We start from the raw sequence: 15,415 nt of genomic DNA on the forward strand, positions 1-15,415 counted from the left end.
GTAATGGGGGACCCCAGGAAACAGCCCCATGCCTCCGAGATGGCAGACGGCCTGGGGCAGAGCATGTGAGGGCCACAGCAGGGCCAGAGCTGGCTCCTCAGACCTGGCATCCCAGTGGGAGGAGGTGGCTTGGGGAAGGGGTGTCAGGAGAAGCCGACCCGAAGCACCGTATGGGTGTGTGTTCCATTGTGGGTCTCCCTGGCAATAGGGTTAGGACTCGCATGAGAAAAGTGGCTCAGTGTCCATGTGTGGGGTTCTGCCAGCCTCCGAGCCACTGCCAGACAGCCCAGCTCCGCATCAACGTGACACCAACACATCCTGCTTGGCCCAGCAAGAATCCAGTTCCTCAGGCCCCCGTGTAGTCCTCAGAGTGGCGGCAGCAGCAGCGACTGGGAGCTTGTTGGAAACGCAGCATCCCGCACCCCACCCCACCTGCGAGATCAGAGTCTCTGTTTTCACAGGATCCCAGATGAGGCCCGCACATTAAAGCTGGGAAGCCCTGGTCCGGAGCGGACTCCTGGCCGTGTCGCTGAGATGCATGGCTGTCACGCAGGGCAGGGCACGTCTGGAGCCTGAAGTTGGCACTGCACCTTCTCCTGCCACCTGAGACGCTGCTGCTGGAAGGAGGAGGGGAGGGGGAGGGTCCTGGGCCTAGCCCAGGAGGCACAGGCCAAACCCCAGCTGGGAGCCACGTGTTGCCAGGACCCCAGAGGCCGCCACTGAGCTCCTTCCTTGGTTCTGACCAGGAAAAGGAAATGGGCCTAGTCTCTTAAAAAGCCTTCCCTGGCCGTCTCCAAACCCAGGAGGGTCTTCAGTCCCTTGGGCGAGGATGCTGTGGCCCACACTCGCTTTGACACCCTGCATTCCCAGAGGCCACATCTGTACTGGCCAAACTCACGTGAGACAGGTGGCCCCAGAGCAAAACCTTTCTAAGACAGTGTCCAAGAAGAAGCTCAAGACCGTCCCTGAAGCTCTGGCCTCATATGAGAATCCCACTCTGGCCAGACCCCGCATCAGATCCCTTGTGTGGGAGGCAGGCCTGTGCCATCCACCCTACCGCAGGTCTTTGGACCAGCACGAAGCTCCATCTGCTGCTGTCACATCTGGCAGCCATTTCAGAGGAGCCGTGGCCTGCCTGGGGTGTCCCTCTGTGGGGCATCTGTCCAGGCTGCGACACCCACCAGCTCCCCACTCTATAACTGAGGGCCACATTCCCTACAAAACATCCCCCACCAGCCCCCCCAACAAACACACATACAGTGTGATTAAAGTAAAATTCAATTCATGTAAATATCTCCATCAGGGAATCATACAGAGAAGACCCAAGCGGCCATTAGGAACAGACTAGGGGGTTCGTTTTTTAAACAGAGGCATAAATAATTTTACCCATGGCAGTTAAATACACAGTGGTGTGACAGCACTTCCTGGTGGTCACTTGAAGTGGTGCACTCACCAGCGGGTTCCATCTTTCACCCACTTGCCAGGCCTGGCATTGAAGATTTCGTCTCCAAGGGACCAGCGAGGCCCCAGCTTGAGAGAGGAGGCTCCGATCAATCCAGGGTGCTACTTGGTAGGAGGTCAAGTAAAGGGCTTGATGGGGAATGAGGTGAGAAATAAGACGTGAGGCTGGGGGATACCACTTTCCTCCATCTCCCCAGGCCCTGTGACCTCGGATAATGCAGAGCTGCCTCCATCATTAAGTTCTGTGCTGGCAGCTTTAACCCCTCCTGTGGGCCCTCAGAGCGCTGACATCTCCAGGCTGCTGGGCTGCACCACCGCCCTGTCCTTCTTTGCCTCGTAGGGAAATACAGCACCAAAGATATCGTCATGGAAGTGCTTCTGGCTCTTTTAGGTAAAAACAGAGACCAATGTGTCAAGTCCAGGCTGGAATGAGCCCCTGGGGTTGCCCAGCTTCCCTATCACATGGACCTTCATGAGCCATCTGTCTTCCCAACTGTTATACTTTGATTGCGCTTGAATCTGGTTTAGACCCTAAACCCGCTCAGCACCTGCTCTGGAGCAGGCCCTCTAACCATTTCCAAAGCTTTACTTGGCATTCCCATTTCCTGCCCTGTGCTCATCCCCCACCCAAGATGCTCCAGGAAGTGTGAGCTTTCAGATTAACACATTTGGGAAATGCTACATCCTTTCTTTCCTCCCAGCCTTGAAGGGTCCCGATGCACAGCAGCACGTTGAAGGCCCCCAGAAGTCTTGTAGTAAAGCAACGTGCTTGCCTTGGCTTAACTAAGCATGTCCTAGGCTATTCGACCTTGTAACCTTTTGGATGCCAAACATCTACCGACTCATTTAACACATTTGGGGAAATGCCTGTTATCTCCTCACTGTTCTTCAAACACGCCAGCTTAACTCCCACCCCCGGGCCTTTGTATCTGCTGCCCTCTCCAGAACAGCCCAGAGTGTTTCCTTCAGTATCCACGGGGCTCTTCCTCACCATCTCAGGTTTATTCTCAGACGCCGCCTTCCAGCTCCGCCTTCCCTGGCCACCCTATTTAAAATTACACTCCCCAGCGTCCCCTGGGCTATTTCCTGCTGTTTTTCTCCGAAGCACTACACCTCTTCCTTGTTTGGGTTTGTCAGCCCCAGTGGAATGTAAATAATTTTTGCCTGATTCATTTACTGCTCTATCCCTAGCACACAGTAGGTGCTCAATAAATATTCAGTTGAATGTATGAATGTATCTTAGGGAGAGTATGGAAGTGACAGTCACAGGCTTTGGAATCAGAGAGACGCAGACTGAACTCTAGGCTGTCACTTCTGTAGACCCCATAGGCCCCCTTCCCTCTGTAAAACAGGGTGCTTCCCTCATAAAGTCTTCGGCAGGACTGAAAGAAATGTCACATGAGAATCCCTGGCAAGCACTTGGCCCGTGTAAGCCCTTGATAAATATCACTATTATCTTCATCAATAAAATGCAAGCCCTTCCTGCTGGGAGGATGAGGGTGAGCAGACGCCAGCCTGTGTGTAAATAAGAAGTGTGAGGTTCACACGAGGCTGACGGGGGGCAGCCTTGCTCTCCCCCGTGTTCACAGCCTTGCTTTGGCCACACAGATACTTTCTGAAAGGGGGGTTTGGGGAGAGGGCAAGTAGACTCTCTTGCTCCCATTCCACAGATGGAAAAATGGAACACATTCACCTGACTTCTCAAAGCTGCCAACCAGTCCAGGATGTGCAGTGGGGCCTTCTGACAGCCCACCCAGCTCAGATCCCAGCCACTGCTAAGATTCCCTTGGGGTCCAGAACTTTTCTGGGCCTGACTCCCCTGGGTATACCTGCCACCCCTGGTCCTGGCTCCAATAGCCTGTGCCCTTGGCCAGGACCCTCAGCCCATACACCCACTATTATACCTTGAGCTGAAAGAAATAGTCCTTGACCTGCTCCTCATTCAAGTTCAGCTTGGCAGCCACCAGCTGCTAGGGTGTGGGCCACATCCCAGGCCATGCACACAGCCCTGCAAACATAGAGGTGGCCCGGCTCCTTGTGGAGCACACGGAGCACCTCGCTGGCCAGCTGCTGCTGCAGGATGTCCTGAACACAGACCTAAAACCAGAGGAAACGGTGGGTCCAGTTCCCGGCCACTGGAGACAAGGATTGCAGGCAGGACTGCTGGCCTCAGGGAGGTGGGGAGAGGGCACTAAGGGCTGTGGAGTGAGTCCCCTCCCAGCCAGGACCTTGCACAGGTCCAGGCTCAGGATGAGGAGGAGCACAGATGCTCTGGGGGCTGGGCTGGGAGTAGAGAGATAAATGCTGGACACAGGCCTGCCCTCAAGGGGCTGACTGTCCAGTGGGGCTCCCAGACTGTCTCTGAATTTGCCATGCTTCAAAGAGGCATCAATGAAGGCAGTCCCCCTGCCCAGGGCTCTGCCTACACCCCTGAAAAGTACCCTCTCAATGCAGACTGTCCATCGGGTCCCTGCAGGGTACGGATCCCAGGCTTCCCAGTTAGAAGGTCCAGGAGTCAGTCGGGGACTCTCTGCTCCTGCTCCACACAGGATGCCCAGTGGCCCCAGCACTGGGCACAGAGCACTGGGACCGAGAGGTGCCCTGATGGCAACAAATGTGTGAGAGCCGAGAGTCTATTCTGACACCTCAGGCTCAGAGGGCAAGAGGCCCTGGGGGCAGCTGAGCCCGTCTGAGGGCCATGGTGGAAGCATCGGCCGCCCTCCAGCCTTGCTGGGTTTGAACGTAGCCAGCCTGGACCACCTCTCTCAGGGGAGTCGCCTGTCCCGGGGGCCTGCTGACGACCTTCAGCAGGCTGGGCTCTGGGCTCAACCCGCCTGTGACCTAGGTTAGTCCTGAACCTGTCCGGTCCTGTCACTTCTCTTGGAAGAGAGGGCGTAACAGTCTTCACAGCCTCACTCTGATGGTTGTGAATTACCTGCATTTTAGAGCTCAGGAGCTGCAGGCTCAGGGAGGCGAGGGGCCTGTGGGGACCCCGGGCTCACACTGGAGCCTGCGTTGTGTACTGCTTCACCTGCTTTGAGGCTGCATTTACCTTGGGCTTGCCAGGCAGGCAGGAATAAGCTGTGGGCACCGCAGGCAGCACCCCCTTCCGGGCCATCTCCAGCATCTCCTCCTGGTAGATGTGGTCCTCATTTGGGCTGCAGCACTCGAACACCAGGGTCATGCGGCCTCCCTGCACTCCTGCAGGAGTCCCAGGCTGTTGTTACCATGTTGGCCAGCAGGGTGCTATGGCTCAAAGCCGAACTGGAATTCTCACTTCACTCCCACAAGTATCCTAGCTAGTTAATAGCATTATCCCCACTTTACAGATGAAGAAACTGAGGCCCAGGGCATTCCAATCACTCATACATAGTCACACAACTGAAAGTGCAGATGCAGGATTCCCTCAGCCCATCGGAGGTCAAAAGCAGGGACTTTCCCGTTACCTCCACTCCCGGGAGAGGGAGCCCCGGTTCCAATGCCGGAGACAGGAAGGCGGCCGTTCTCACCCACATAGGCCCCACACAGGGAGACAAACCTGGGAGGCCTTCCCTCCAGAGAGGTCCAGGAACCGTTTGTGGGGCTACGGTTCTGCTCCTAGGCAGGCGCTGGCCTCTGGTACCCTCCCACCTGGGAAGCCTCCAGCCACACCCTTTTGCTGGGAGTCATGGAGCCGCTGCTGCCAGAAACTGAGGAAGGGAGCGATGCCTGTGCCAGGCCCGATGAGGACGCAAGGATGGGAGGGGTCCTTGGGGAGCCGGAAGCCGCTGGCACTGAAGAGGACAGGAGAAGAGGGGGCCAGTCCTCAGACACCCCGGGCCCACGCACACACAGGATGGCTGGGGAGCTGGGCCTGTGGGGAGCGGTCGTAGGGGGTGGAGAGTAGCTCCTATTTGATTTCCCACGTCCTGCAGGCGGCTTCACTTCTGTCCAGCCACCAGCACCTCCCCCAGGTCCTTCCGAAAAAGGGCCAAGCTCACTGGACTCTGGGCCCTTCCAGCTCTGCTGTCATCGCTGTCTCTGCTAGAGACAGCCACACCAGTGTGACCCCAGTGTCTTCTCTGTGGGCCAAGGGGCCCCGAGCGGCACCTAAACCCCAGATCCCTCCCTTTCCTCCCCGAACCTCCAGGGGTCGGCGGTCCCACAGGGGCAGAGTGGAAGGGGTGCTTACTTCTGCACAAAGCAGGACACTTGGTCTTGGGGCTTCAGTTGTTGAGCCATGTGCTGCAGACGCCGTGGTGCAGGGGACCCTGGCCATCTGCAACGATACCACAAAGTGACCAACGTCCCCCCACTGCCCATGCGCAAACTGTACCAGCTGCTCCACCCACACCACGTCCTCCTTGGACGCCCCCACTCAGGCACTCTCAGGACTCAATGAGCAGCTCTTTGTCCTCCTGGTTCTGAGATCTACCCGCTGTGAGCCCAGAGCTGAGGAAGGTTGAAAGGGACTTAGAGAGGTTGCAAGTTGCTCCATCTTCCAATGCAGAAAGTGAGTCCTGGAGAGGAAAAGTGACTTGGACAAGGTCACTCAGGTCATGGTGAAATCAGGACAGCTCAGCTTCCCTGACTCCTACTCCAGTGCTCCTTCCAAAGAGTTTCTCCAGGAACACTCCCAGCTCACCACTGAGCTCCACTGACAGCAGCATGAAGTGGCCCCTCGGGGTCCCTACTGCTGTGGGTGCTCATGAGCGTGGCCCTTGCTGGTTGCAACCCTGGGTGGTGGATGAGCTCTGCGCATTTCAGCCTGCTCTGACACCTCACTTTCCTCCTCAGTTGCCCCTCCTGGGCTTGTAGAAACCCAGGAGGTTTCTCTGGGTTGCATTTCTTTTACAATGGCCCAGCACTTGCAGGAGGCCTCCAGCCAACTGCAGAGGTCCCCCTGGTTTTCCTCAGGATTAAATTTTGCTCTCACAGGACATGTCTGCCTCTCCTCTCCTGGTCTGGGTGGGTGTTCTCTAGCAGGACAAACAGAGTCTCTGGCCAGTTTTTAGAAACTGTGTTTTTGTTTCCTAGAGGACAGAGGGCTCAGAAGTATAGGCAGCTCCCAGCTTTGCCAGACCAAGCAACACTCAGTTACAGAGGGCAGGGCAGGGGGCAGAGGCCAGTGGTGGAGCCAAGACCACCTGAAAGAGATGTTGGCCTACCACTCTATGGCAGCGTCACCCCCTCTTCACTGTCCTCAGTGACCCTGACCTTTCCTTCTTGGCTTCTGCACAATGAGAATCATCTAATTATTTCTACACTCATCTCTCCACTGCTGCCTCTAGATGCTCCCTGAGGGCAGGGCTGATGTCTGTTGTATTTCCACACCTGCCCCAGTGCTGAGCACGGAGAGATGTGAAATAAACCGTCACTGAATGAGCTCAGTGAGTGAGTGAACAGCCAATGCAGAATCTCCCCTGCGTTCAGGCTGCACAATCAGGAAGACTAAGGACCACTGGGCTCTCACCGAGGGTTGGGTGCTCTCCAAGTCTGATCTCATTAAATTGTCTCAAGAGTAGTGGGACAGTGGAGTGGTGGAAGGCTTGGACTCAGCAGTTAGACCACCCAGGTCCAAATCTCAGCTCTCCACTTACTCGCAGTGTGACTTTCTGTGCCACCTGTAAAATGCACACAGTACCTACCCTACATGGTAACTGATCATATACATACAGAAGGCTTGGTTTACTGCCTGGTTCATAGAGCTCTCTCCCACATGCCTCCTATTACCATTAACAACTCTGGGCTGTAGGTGTTCCCTCCCTCCTTGAACTGATGAGTGAACTGAAGGGGCGGAGCGTGACTGCTCCACAGCCTCTGCCCCAGGCTCACCTCGAGTGTGGTACATGAGCACGGCCACAGTCAGGTGGATCGCTGTGGGCGTGTGATCCTGGGAGGAGCTGATGGAGTAAAACCTGGGCTTCAGAATGGGGAGCAGGGAGAGCAGGAAGCCAGCAGACACCTGCAGGGATGGGAACTCCTCCAGCAACTCCAGGAACGTGGGGCTGTTGGTGAACTTCCACTTGCTGTACTCTGAGGACTGAAAGCCAAGGGTGATGTGAGCGACTCAGGGCGCCTGCCCCGCTTTGGGGAAAAGGCTGTCACAACCCAGTATTCATTCATTTCTTCACTCACTCAACAAACAAGTCCGTGTGCCAGGCACTGTCCAGGGTGCTGAGACTACCAAGCTTGAGAAGAAATAGTTCCTGTCCTGGAGGAACTCAGTCTGGTACACTTATCTAACTTATGTGACCTCCACTGTCAGCAACTCATGGGCTGGGGTCAAATCTTTGTTGAATGGCACTTTCCCCAGCTGTCGTATCCTAGGCAGTTTGGGTGGTAGGTGGGCAAATCATTAAAAACAAATCAAAATCTCTAGTGAGAAAATCTTTTTCATTGTCTTTCAATCTTCCCGAATCCTTTGAGGGGTCTGTTGCTAGGCTAGGCTTACTCTCAAACCCTTGTAAATCCGTCCCTCCTGCCTGAAAACACTCTCCCTCAGCCCCTGCTTTTATCAAACAGAGCAAAAGCAGCTCTCAAGCTCAGAAGGTCTACCACTGTAGAATTTAATGATATTGTTTTGTTTTATTGCATTTATTTTTGTGATTACTTTCCATTAATGGCAAGTGACATTATTTTTCCATTTAGAGTGATTTAAAATTTTTCTTAAAACACAGGTAATCAAATTTTAAAAACTGAGTTGATTTCTACGAAAATATTAAGTAATGGTGTAGGTTCTACACAGATATGACGCTATGGAAGAGATGGTTCCTGGAATTTGGGAAATGTTGATGGGCGGCATTCCCTAACCTGGAACTGCTTAGAACATTGATGGGTGGCGTTCCCTAACCTGGCACTGCTTAGAACATTGATGGACGGTGTTCCCTAACCTGGCACTGCTTAGATAGGGGAGACACCTCTGAACACAATAGTGTTTGTAGTGCCATTTAGATCTACTGGGTTCTGATAACTCATGGGTCTTTTTTTTTCTTTTTAAATAAATAATTACCTTTTCTTGATCACTATTGTATAAAACTTGGAAATACAGAAAAACATGTAGAATAAAATAAAATATAGAAAAATATATAGAATAGAATGAAAAATCACTCATCATCTCGCCACTCAGAAATAACCACTCCTAATATATTGGTAAATGTTTTTCTCTCTGTGCACCAACATAGCTGTTATTATAGTACATATATTTTATTTTTGTAACCTGTTTTATTTCCTTAACCTCATAGTATAAGCATGTTCCATATCATTCAAAATTCTTTATAAACATGGTTATAAATGGCTGTAAGATATTTAATGTAGAGAAGCCTCATAATGGATTTAATCATTCCCTAGTTGTTGGACATTTAACTATTCTCCAAATGTTGGGTTGTTTCTGGTTCTGCCTATTATCATGTTGTGATGAATGCATTTTTGTTTGTTTGTTTGTTTGTTTAATAGACAAGTCTCACTCTGTTGCCCGGGCTGGAATGCAATCATGTGATCATAGCTCACTGTAGCCTCAAATTCCTGGGCTCAAGCAATCTTCTTCCCTCATCCTCCCAAAGCACTGGAATTATAAGTGTGAGCCACGGCACCTGGCCTGAATATTTTTATGCATAGCTCTTTGTCTTTATTTTAGATGGTTTCCTTATAGTAATTTCAGAAGTGGCATTCCCAAATGGGAAGATTTTGTAAGGCTTTTAGGATACATATTGCTGGACTTTTTTTTAGAAGGATGAAACATGAAGGTATTCAGATCCCCTGGACCTACATGATGGGACATACCCTAATTTGTGTGTGGGGTGGTGTTGTCACTAGAAAGAGCTCAGACTCTGCTACATTGGGCAAGTTACCCAACTTCACCAACTCCTGTTGGTGCAGGTCTGAGTAGTCACTTCCCAGAAATCCAAGAGTGACTGTTCTTCACAGCTAGGCTCATGAGTGCTCATATTTTAGCTTTAAAAGTACAGATGTGGGCTGGGCATGGTGGCTCATGACTCTAATCCCCGCACTTTGGGAGGCCGAGGTGGGTGGATCACTTGAGGTAAGGAGTTCAAGACCAGCCTGGCCAACATGATAAAAACCCATCTCTACTAAGAAAACATAAAAGTTAACTGGGCATGGTGATGCGTGCCTGCAGTCTCAGCTACTTGGGAGGCTGAATCAGGAGAATCTCTTGAACCTGGGAGGCAGTGCTTTCAGTGAGCCGAGATCGTGCCACTGCACTCCAGCCTGGGCGACAGAGCGAGGCTCCAAAGTACAGATGTCATTAACTTCAGTTTGTGTTATTTCCCTTTCACGAGAAGGGCTCAACAAAAATATTTGGGAAAACTACTTGTCTCAACAGCCTAAAATGCTTTTTTTGTAGCAGAAGCAGGAAAGGTTTGACCAAACATACCTGACATTAGGAAGAAATGCAACAGGGGCTCACGCTTCCTGGTGTCCACAATGCATGTGCCGGGAGCCGAGCAGAGGGCCTGGTGTTGAGCATTTCTAATCTTCCCAAGCAGCTTTCCCCACCATGGATTACACAAAACATTGGTTCTGCAGGATGCTAACAGGTATTCCTTGCAAAAAGGAATTTTGTTGTTTAGAAAACCTGAGTTAATGAAAGTGGAACCCATTCTTGTGTTATTTGAGAATTCCCAAGATGAGGATATGATATTGAGCATTTGCCAAACTCACTTGATAGTAAAAACCTTTTCCATCTCATAGGATTGATGTTCCAAAGACCAAACTTTGAGAATCACTGCTGACAACAAGCTTACAATATAATATTTCTCTTTGTATCTCACAAATAGGAAAGCTGAGGTCAGGTAAATTGACCAAGATAGCAAAACCTAGTGATTCAAGGACTCAGGGTCAGAACCCAGAGCCACCTGACCTCAAACTCGTGTTCTGTTCCACTCTCTCCCCGAAAGGGGCTCAGACTGTAGGGTGCCCCTGACCCAAGTGAGTGCCTGAAGCCAGAGGGTGAATATGAAATCAATATCAGAGCTTGAATAGAGAATCCCAAACTGACTGTGTTGATCCTGGAGACTGGGCCTCACTAGAAACTGATGCAGGGTGAATAAGCCAAGGAAATGAGCAGCCTGGAAGCTGAGCATGAGGAAGGCAGTTGGGATAAATTTTGGGGACTGCATGGACTGCTGTGTCATGGAATCAGCTGGCTTATGGGGGAACAGGATTCATCTCTTGTACCTGGGGTAAGGTGGAGAGAGGAGGAGGAATAATACTCTATTTGAGGGCTGCCCAAGAGTCTCCTCTTATTGCGTCGCAGCTCTTGACTACGTTAATTCTCCATGCCTCCCACTATGAAATCATCAAGTATTCTTCTGTCTCCTGTTGTCCCCAAAGTCTCAGCCTGGGCTGTTTTCTTCTAGGGCTCTGCTTTTCCACAGCTTTAAAACCTCTCCACGTGCATTATTCTGGCTTCAGAGGTGTGGAAGAAATGGATTCTGATAACGCAATAGCATAATGTCTAAAACACTGCTGGTCCATGCACTCGACAAAGATTCATGTCCCAGGCGCTGGTCTAGGCACCACAGATACATTAGTGAGCCATCTGGACACAAATTCCCGGCCTCATGGCATAGCCCTTTGCTGAGGGAGAGATGATAAGCCAGATAAAGAAGTCAAATGTTAGACAGTGATCCCCAATAAAGAGAAAAGGGGGAGGGGCCTGACATTTCAGCTTGGGTGTCCAGAGGGCCTTACTGAGAAGGGGCTTTTGAATTTCCATCACAGCCTTTTGAGCAGAGAAGGGATTTAACATTTGCTGCACTTCTGGCAGCTGACAGGCATTGCACACTTATATATCACATATTTTCTTTTCCTCTGTAACTTAACAGATGAAGACAGTGAGGCTCCAAGAAGGCAAGTCATTTTTCCTCATTAGAAACTTGTTCTGACACCAGAAAGCCCACGCGCTCTCTGCAATCTCACACTCTCTTCTTGAAATAACCAGGCCAGCCACTATGTTACCCCACTTTATAGGAAAGGAAACAGAGGCCAGAGAACCTTGGAGGCAGAGCTGGGACTGGAGTTCATGTCACCTAACGCCCAGTCCAGTTTTCTTTCTGCTTTAGTAGACTGGGAGCAATGAGTATAGGATTGGTTTTTTGTTTTTTGGTTTTTTTTGGTTTTGGTTGTCTTTTGTTGTTGTTGTTGTTGAGATGGAGTCTCGCTCTGTCACCTAGACTGGAGTGCAGTGGCACGATCTCGGCTCACTGCACCTCCACCTCCTGGGTTCAAGCGATTCTCCCACCTCAGTCTCCCGAGTAGCTGGGACTACAGGTGCGTCCAGCTAATTTTTTGTCTTTTTAGTAGAGACGGGGTTTCACTGTGTTAGCCAGGATGGTCTCGATCTCCTGACCTCGTGGTCTGCCTGCCTCAGCCTCCCAAAGTGCTGGGATTACAGGCATGAGCCACCGTGCCTGGCTTGTTCTTTCTTTTTTACTGGCGTACAGAAAGAAACAAAAGACTCAAGGGCTTGTCAAAACTTCTATGCATGTGAAATGATAGAAGTTGACTTAACAAGAAGCGGCAGTGACCAAATGACTCAGCACCCGATTGCACCGCACCAGTCTCTTGAACAGCTGCGAGGAGACTAAAGCCTTCTAAACGCTTCCGGTGGAAGGATGGGCCACAGGCCAGCAACATGGGCAGGACCTGGGAGCGTGTTAGATGTGCAGAATCTCAGGCCTCATCCCAGACCTACTGGATCAGAATCCACATGCTAACCAGGTGATCATATGCATGTTAAAGTGTAAGAAGCCCTGCTCTGACTGCCCCATCCTGTGGTGCAATGAGGCTGGGTGTCCCCACAGAGCAGTCAGGAAGCCTAGGTATAGTTATAGGAAGACTCATGCCAGGTAGGACTGCGGAGCTGGGGTGACATGGGCAGAGGCCTCTGCAGAAGCTTAGCTCTGGTTCCCCCAGCAGCGGCAGCTCATTTTAGAGGGACTGAAGGGGAGGGTATGGGATGGTGGTGTTTCTGTTTCATTTACTGTCCCATTGAGACTAGGACTGGTGGAAGAGATGTTCTCTATGACCTGCTGAAACCTGAGAAGGAATCTGCAGGAATAAACAAAGCCTTTAGAGCTTACTAATTCTGATATTTGGAGGCCTTTGCAAGGTTTAATTCAATTTATTATTTACTGATGACCTACCGTGTACCAGACATTGCACTAGGTACTGGGAATACAAAGGGAATCAAATGTCCTAGTGTTGTATTGGGAAGGGAGGGTCACATTCTTGCATGTGTCTGTGTTTGGGGATGAGATGAGTGAGGGGCAGGCCTGCAGGGATAGAGCAATTGCATACTCGGTGTCACCTGGGTCCCGAGGGGCAGGACGAAGGACAGATTAAGGAAGGCTTCCTGGAGGAGGTGGCTCCTAAGCTGTCAAGTAGGCTAAGAAATGCTCTATGCATGGGCTACCCACTTCCATACACTCGCCACACACACTCACTCACATGCACTCACACACAAACTCCCACCCACACTCACACATCCGCATCCACACACACACTCACAGCATGTATACCTATTCCATCCACACACACACTCACATGCATCCACACACAATCTCCCACCCACACTCACACATCCGCATCCACACACACATTCACAGGCATGTATACCTACTCCATCCACACACACACTCACATGCACTCACGATCTCCCACCCACACTCACAATGCACATCCACACACACACTCACAGCATGTATACCTACTCCATCCACACACACATATAGGCAAATTCACACACACCCACACATGTGCACAGGCGCCTACACACACACACACCACATATTGTAGTATTTTTCTGGGGAAACAGAGAAACAGTCACTCTTTTGAAGAACCTCAGAAACTGCACAAGAAGAGCTCTTCATTTATCATCAAAATTCAGATAAAGTTGAAGGTCTAACTTCCAAGAAGATCTAGACTGTTTTCCAGATTGTTATAAATGCATCTTCAGATATGAAGAAGCACCTCACGGTTGCATTCAGATACCTCCTGGGATGTGATTTAGTCTTGATGATTATCATTACATGTCAGTGAATATAGTTTGATGGAAACTTTTAGGGAAACAAAAATTTTCAGAAACTGTGTCCAGATTTACTGTAGTAGTAGTCAACTCTGAGGATACATTTTTTGACCAGGCAACTATTGTTGGGGGCCCTATACCTGACTTGGAGAGGTGTGTCTTGCCTTTTAGGTAAGATGAGGAATAGAGGGCCCTCAGACTTAAGAGCTACATGTGATATTTGAGATAAATTGATCCTTAACATTTTTCCCAAGTCAGAGTTCTCATTACTTGTCTCCTTGATGCCAATAGAGTAAAATGCAAAATGGCTCACCACAAATGCAAAATGGCTCAAAGCCCCTCCCTTTCAACTGGCCACATCCTGGCTTTCCTGGGCTCTTTCTACTGAACCAAGCTCTGTGTTCCAAGAAATCATCCTGTCCTCAAATCTCTGTACCTCGTTCTCTGCCGAAGCCATGCCCAAGCAGTTCCCTTTGCCTGGTATGTTTCCCTCTTCCATTTTCCTGCAACACTGCCCCTCAACGTCTTCAATGCGAAGTTCCAGCCCCTCCTTCTAGAAGCTTCCAGAAGCCAGTACTGGGCTTTGGCATTAAACAGCCTGTGTTCAAACTCCACCTCTGTCATTGACAGGGTGACTCTGAGTATGTGGGTCCTTTTGAGCCTCTGTTTTCTAATCTTTAAAAAAAAGGGAGGGGAAAATATTTACTTCACACTTTTATTTAGTTTGTCAGAGATTAAATGAGACAATGTGAGTGAAACTCACCAGCATACAGGAGATAGTCAAGAAATATTTCAGTGGATAATGGCATTTCTCTCCTGATGAAGTTGGATTAACCCTCTCTTCTACAGTCCGGAACGATCTGTACCTTATACAGCTGCCTGGGATCTGAGGTTTCTGGGTTTGTGAGGTGGGCTCATCTTGGTCTCTTGCCTGGTGACTTTAGCATAATCCTTGCTCAAAAAATTAAATTAAATGAAATAGACTCTTTGGGTATCGCTTTCTTTTTTTCTGCCACATTCCTTCTAACAGCCACCGAGCCTGAAGACAGCAAAGCTGCCCAGACTTTTCTCCTGGGCTCCAGCCCCTCCTGTCTGACTGCTCAAAAGAATCTCAGCAAGCAGGTCTCACAGGCACCTCAAATCCAGCCTGTGTAAACCTGAGCTGCCTGTGTCCACACTCCTGTATCCTAGAACCATGGTTCTCAAATGTGGGTGTTTTTGCCCCCCAGGTTACATTTGGCAGGGTCTGGGGATGTTTTTCTTTGTCACGACTTGGACAGAACGACTCAGACAGAGGGTCCTTCCTGGCGTCTTGTAGGCAGAGGTCAGGGGTGCTGCTGAACATCCCACACTGCATAGGACAGTCTCCGTAACAAGGAATGATCCTGCCCCAAGTGTCACTAGTGCCGGGTTGAGAAATCCTGATCGAGAGGGAGCCTTTACCTGCTAGGTGAGGCCATTGCACCGCTCTGCTCACCATCCCCCGGGACTGGTGTTGTGGAAGACAATTTTCCACGGACTGGGGGGCTGGGGGGAATGGATTCAGGATCAAACTGTTCCACCTCAAATCATCAGGCATTAGATTCTCATAAGGAGGGCACAACCTAGATTGCTAGCATGCGCAGTTCACAATAGGGTTCGTTCTCCTGCGAGAATGGCATGCCGCTGCTGAACTAACAGGAGGCAGAGCTCAGGCGGTAATGGGAGCAAGGGGGAGCGGCTATAAATACAGCTCACCGCTCACCTGCTGCTGTGCAGCCCGGTTCCTAACAGGCCATGGACGGTACTGGTCTGTAGCCCAGGAGTTGGGGAATCCTGCTCTACAGAGTTTCCAACCTCAGAGATGAAGCATCCCCTCTGTAAGTCAGAAAGAAATTATTCAAGTAGGAGAATTAAAACAGGATCACAGAGAGGGAGGCTGAAGAA

The 15,415-nt window shown here is 50.6% G+C and overlaps 1 long non-coding RNA gene across 1 annotated transcript; it reads right to left on the bottom strand.

Moving 5' to 3' along the window:
* Window positions 1-1,353: 1,353 nt before the first annotated feature.
* LOC129533545 (uncharacterized) lies at window positions 1,354-7,455 on the bottom strand. Its single transcript, XR_010133845.1, has 4 exons — window positions 7,276-7,455; window positions 5,633-5,719; window positions 3,366-5,234; window positions 1,354-1,845 (listed from the first exon to the last, which is right to left on the bottom strand). It is a non-coding gene; the product is annotated as an uncharacterized lncRNA (long non-coding RNA).
* Window positions 7,456-15,415: the final 7,960 nt, after the last annotated feature.

Source organism: Gorilla gorilla, chromosome 4 (assembly GCF_029281585.2).
Source record: "Gorilla gorilla gorilla isolate KB3781 chromosome 4, NHGRI_mGorGor1-v2.1_pri, whole genome shotgun sequence".
Lineage (NCBI taxonomy): Eukaryota > Metazoa > Chordata > Mammalia > Primates > Hominidae > Gorilla > Gorilla gorilla.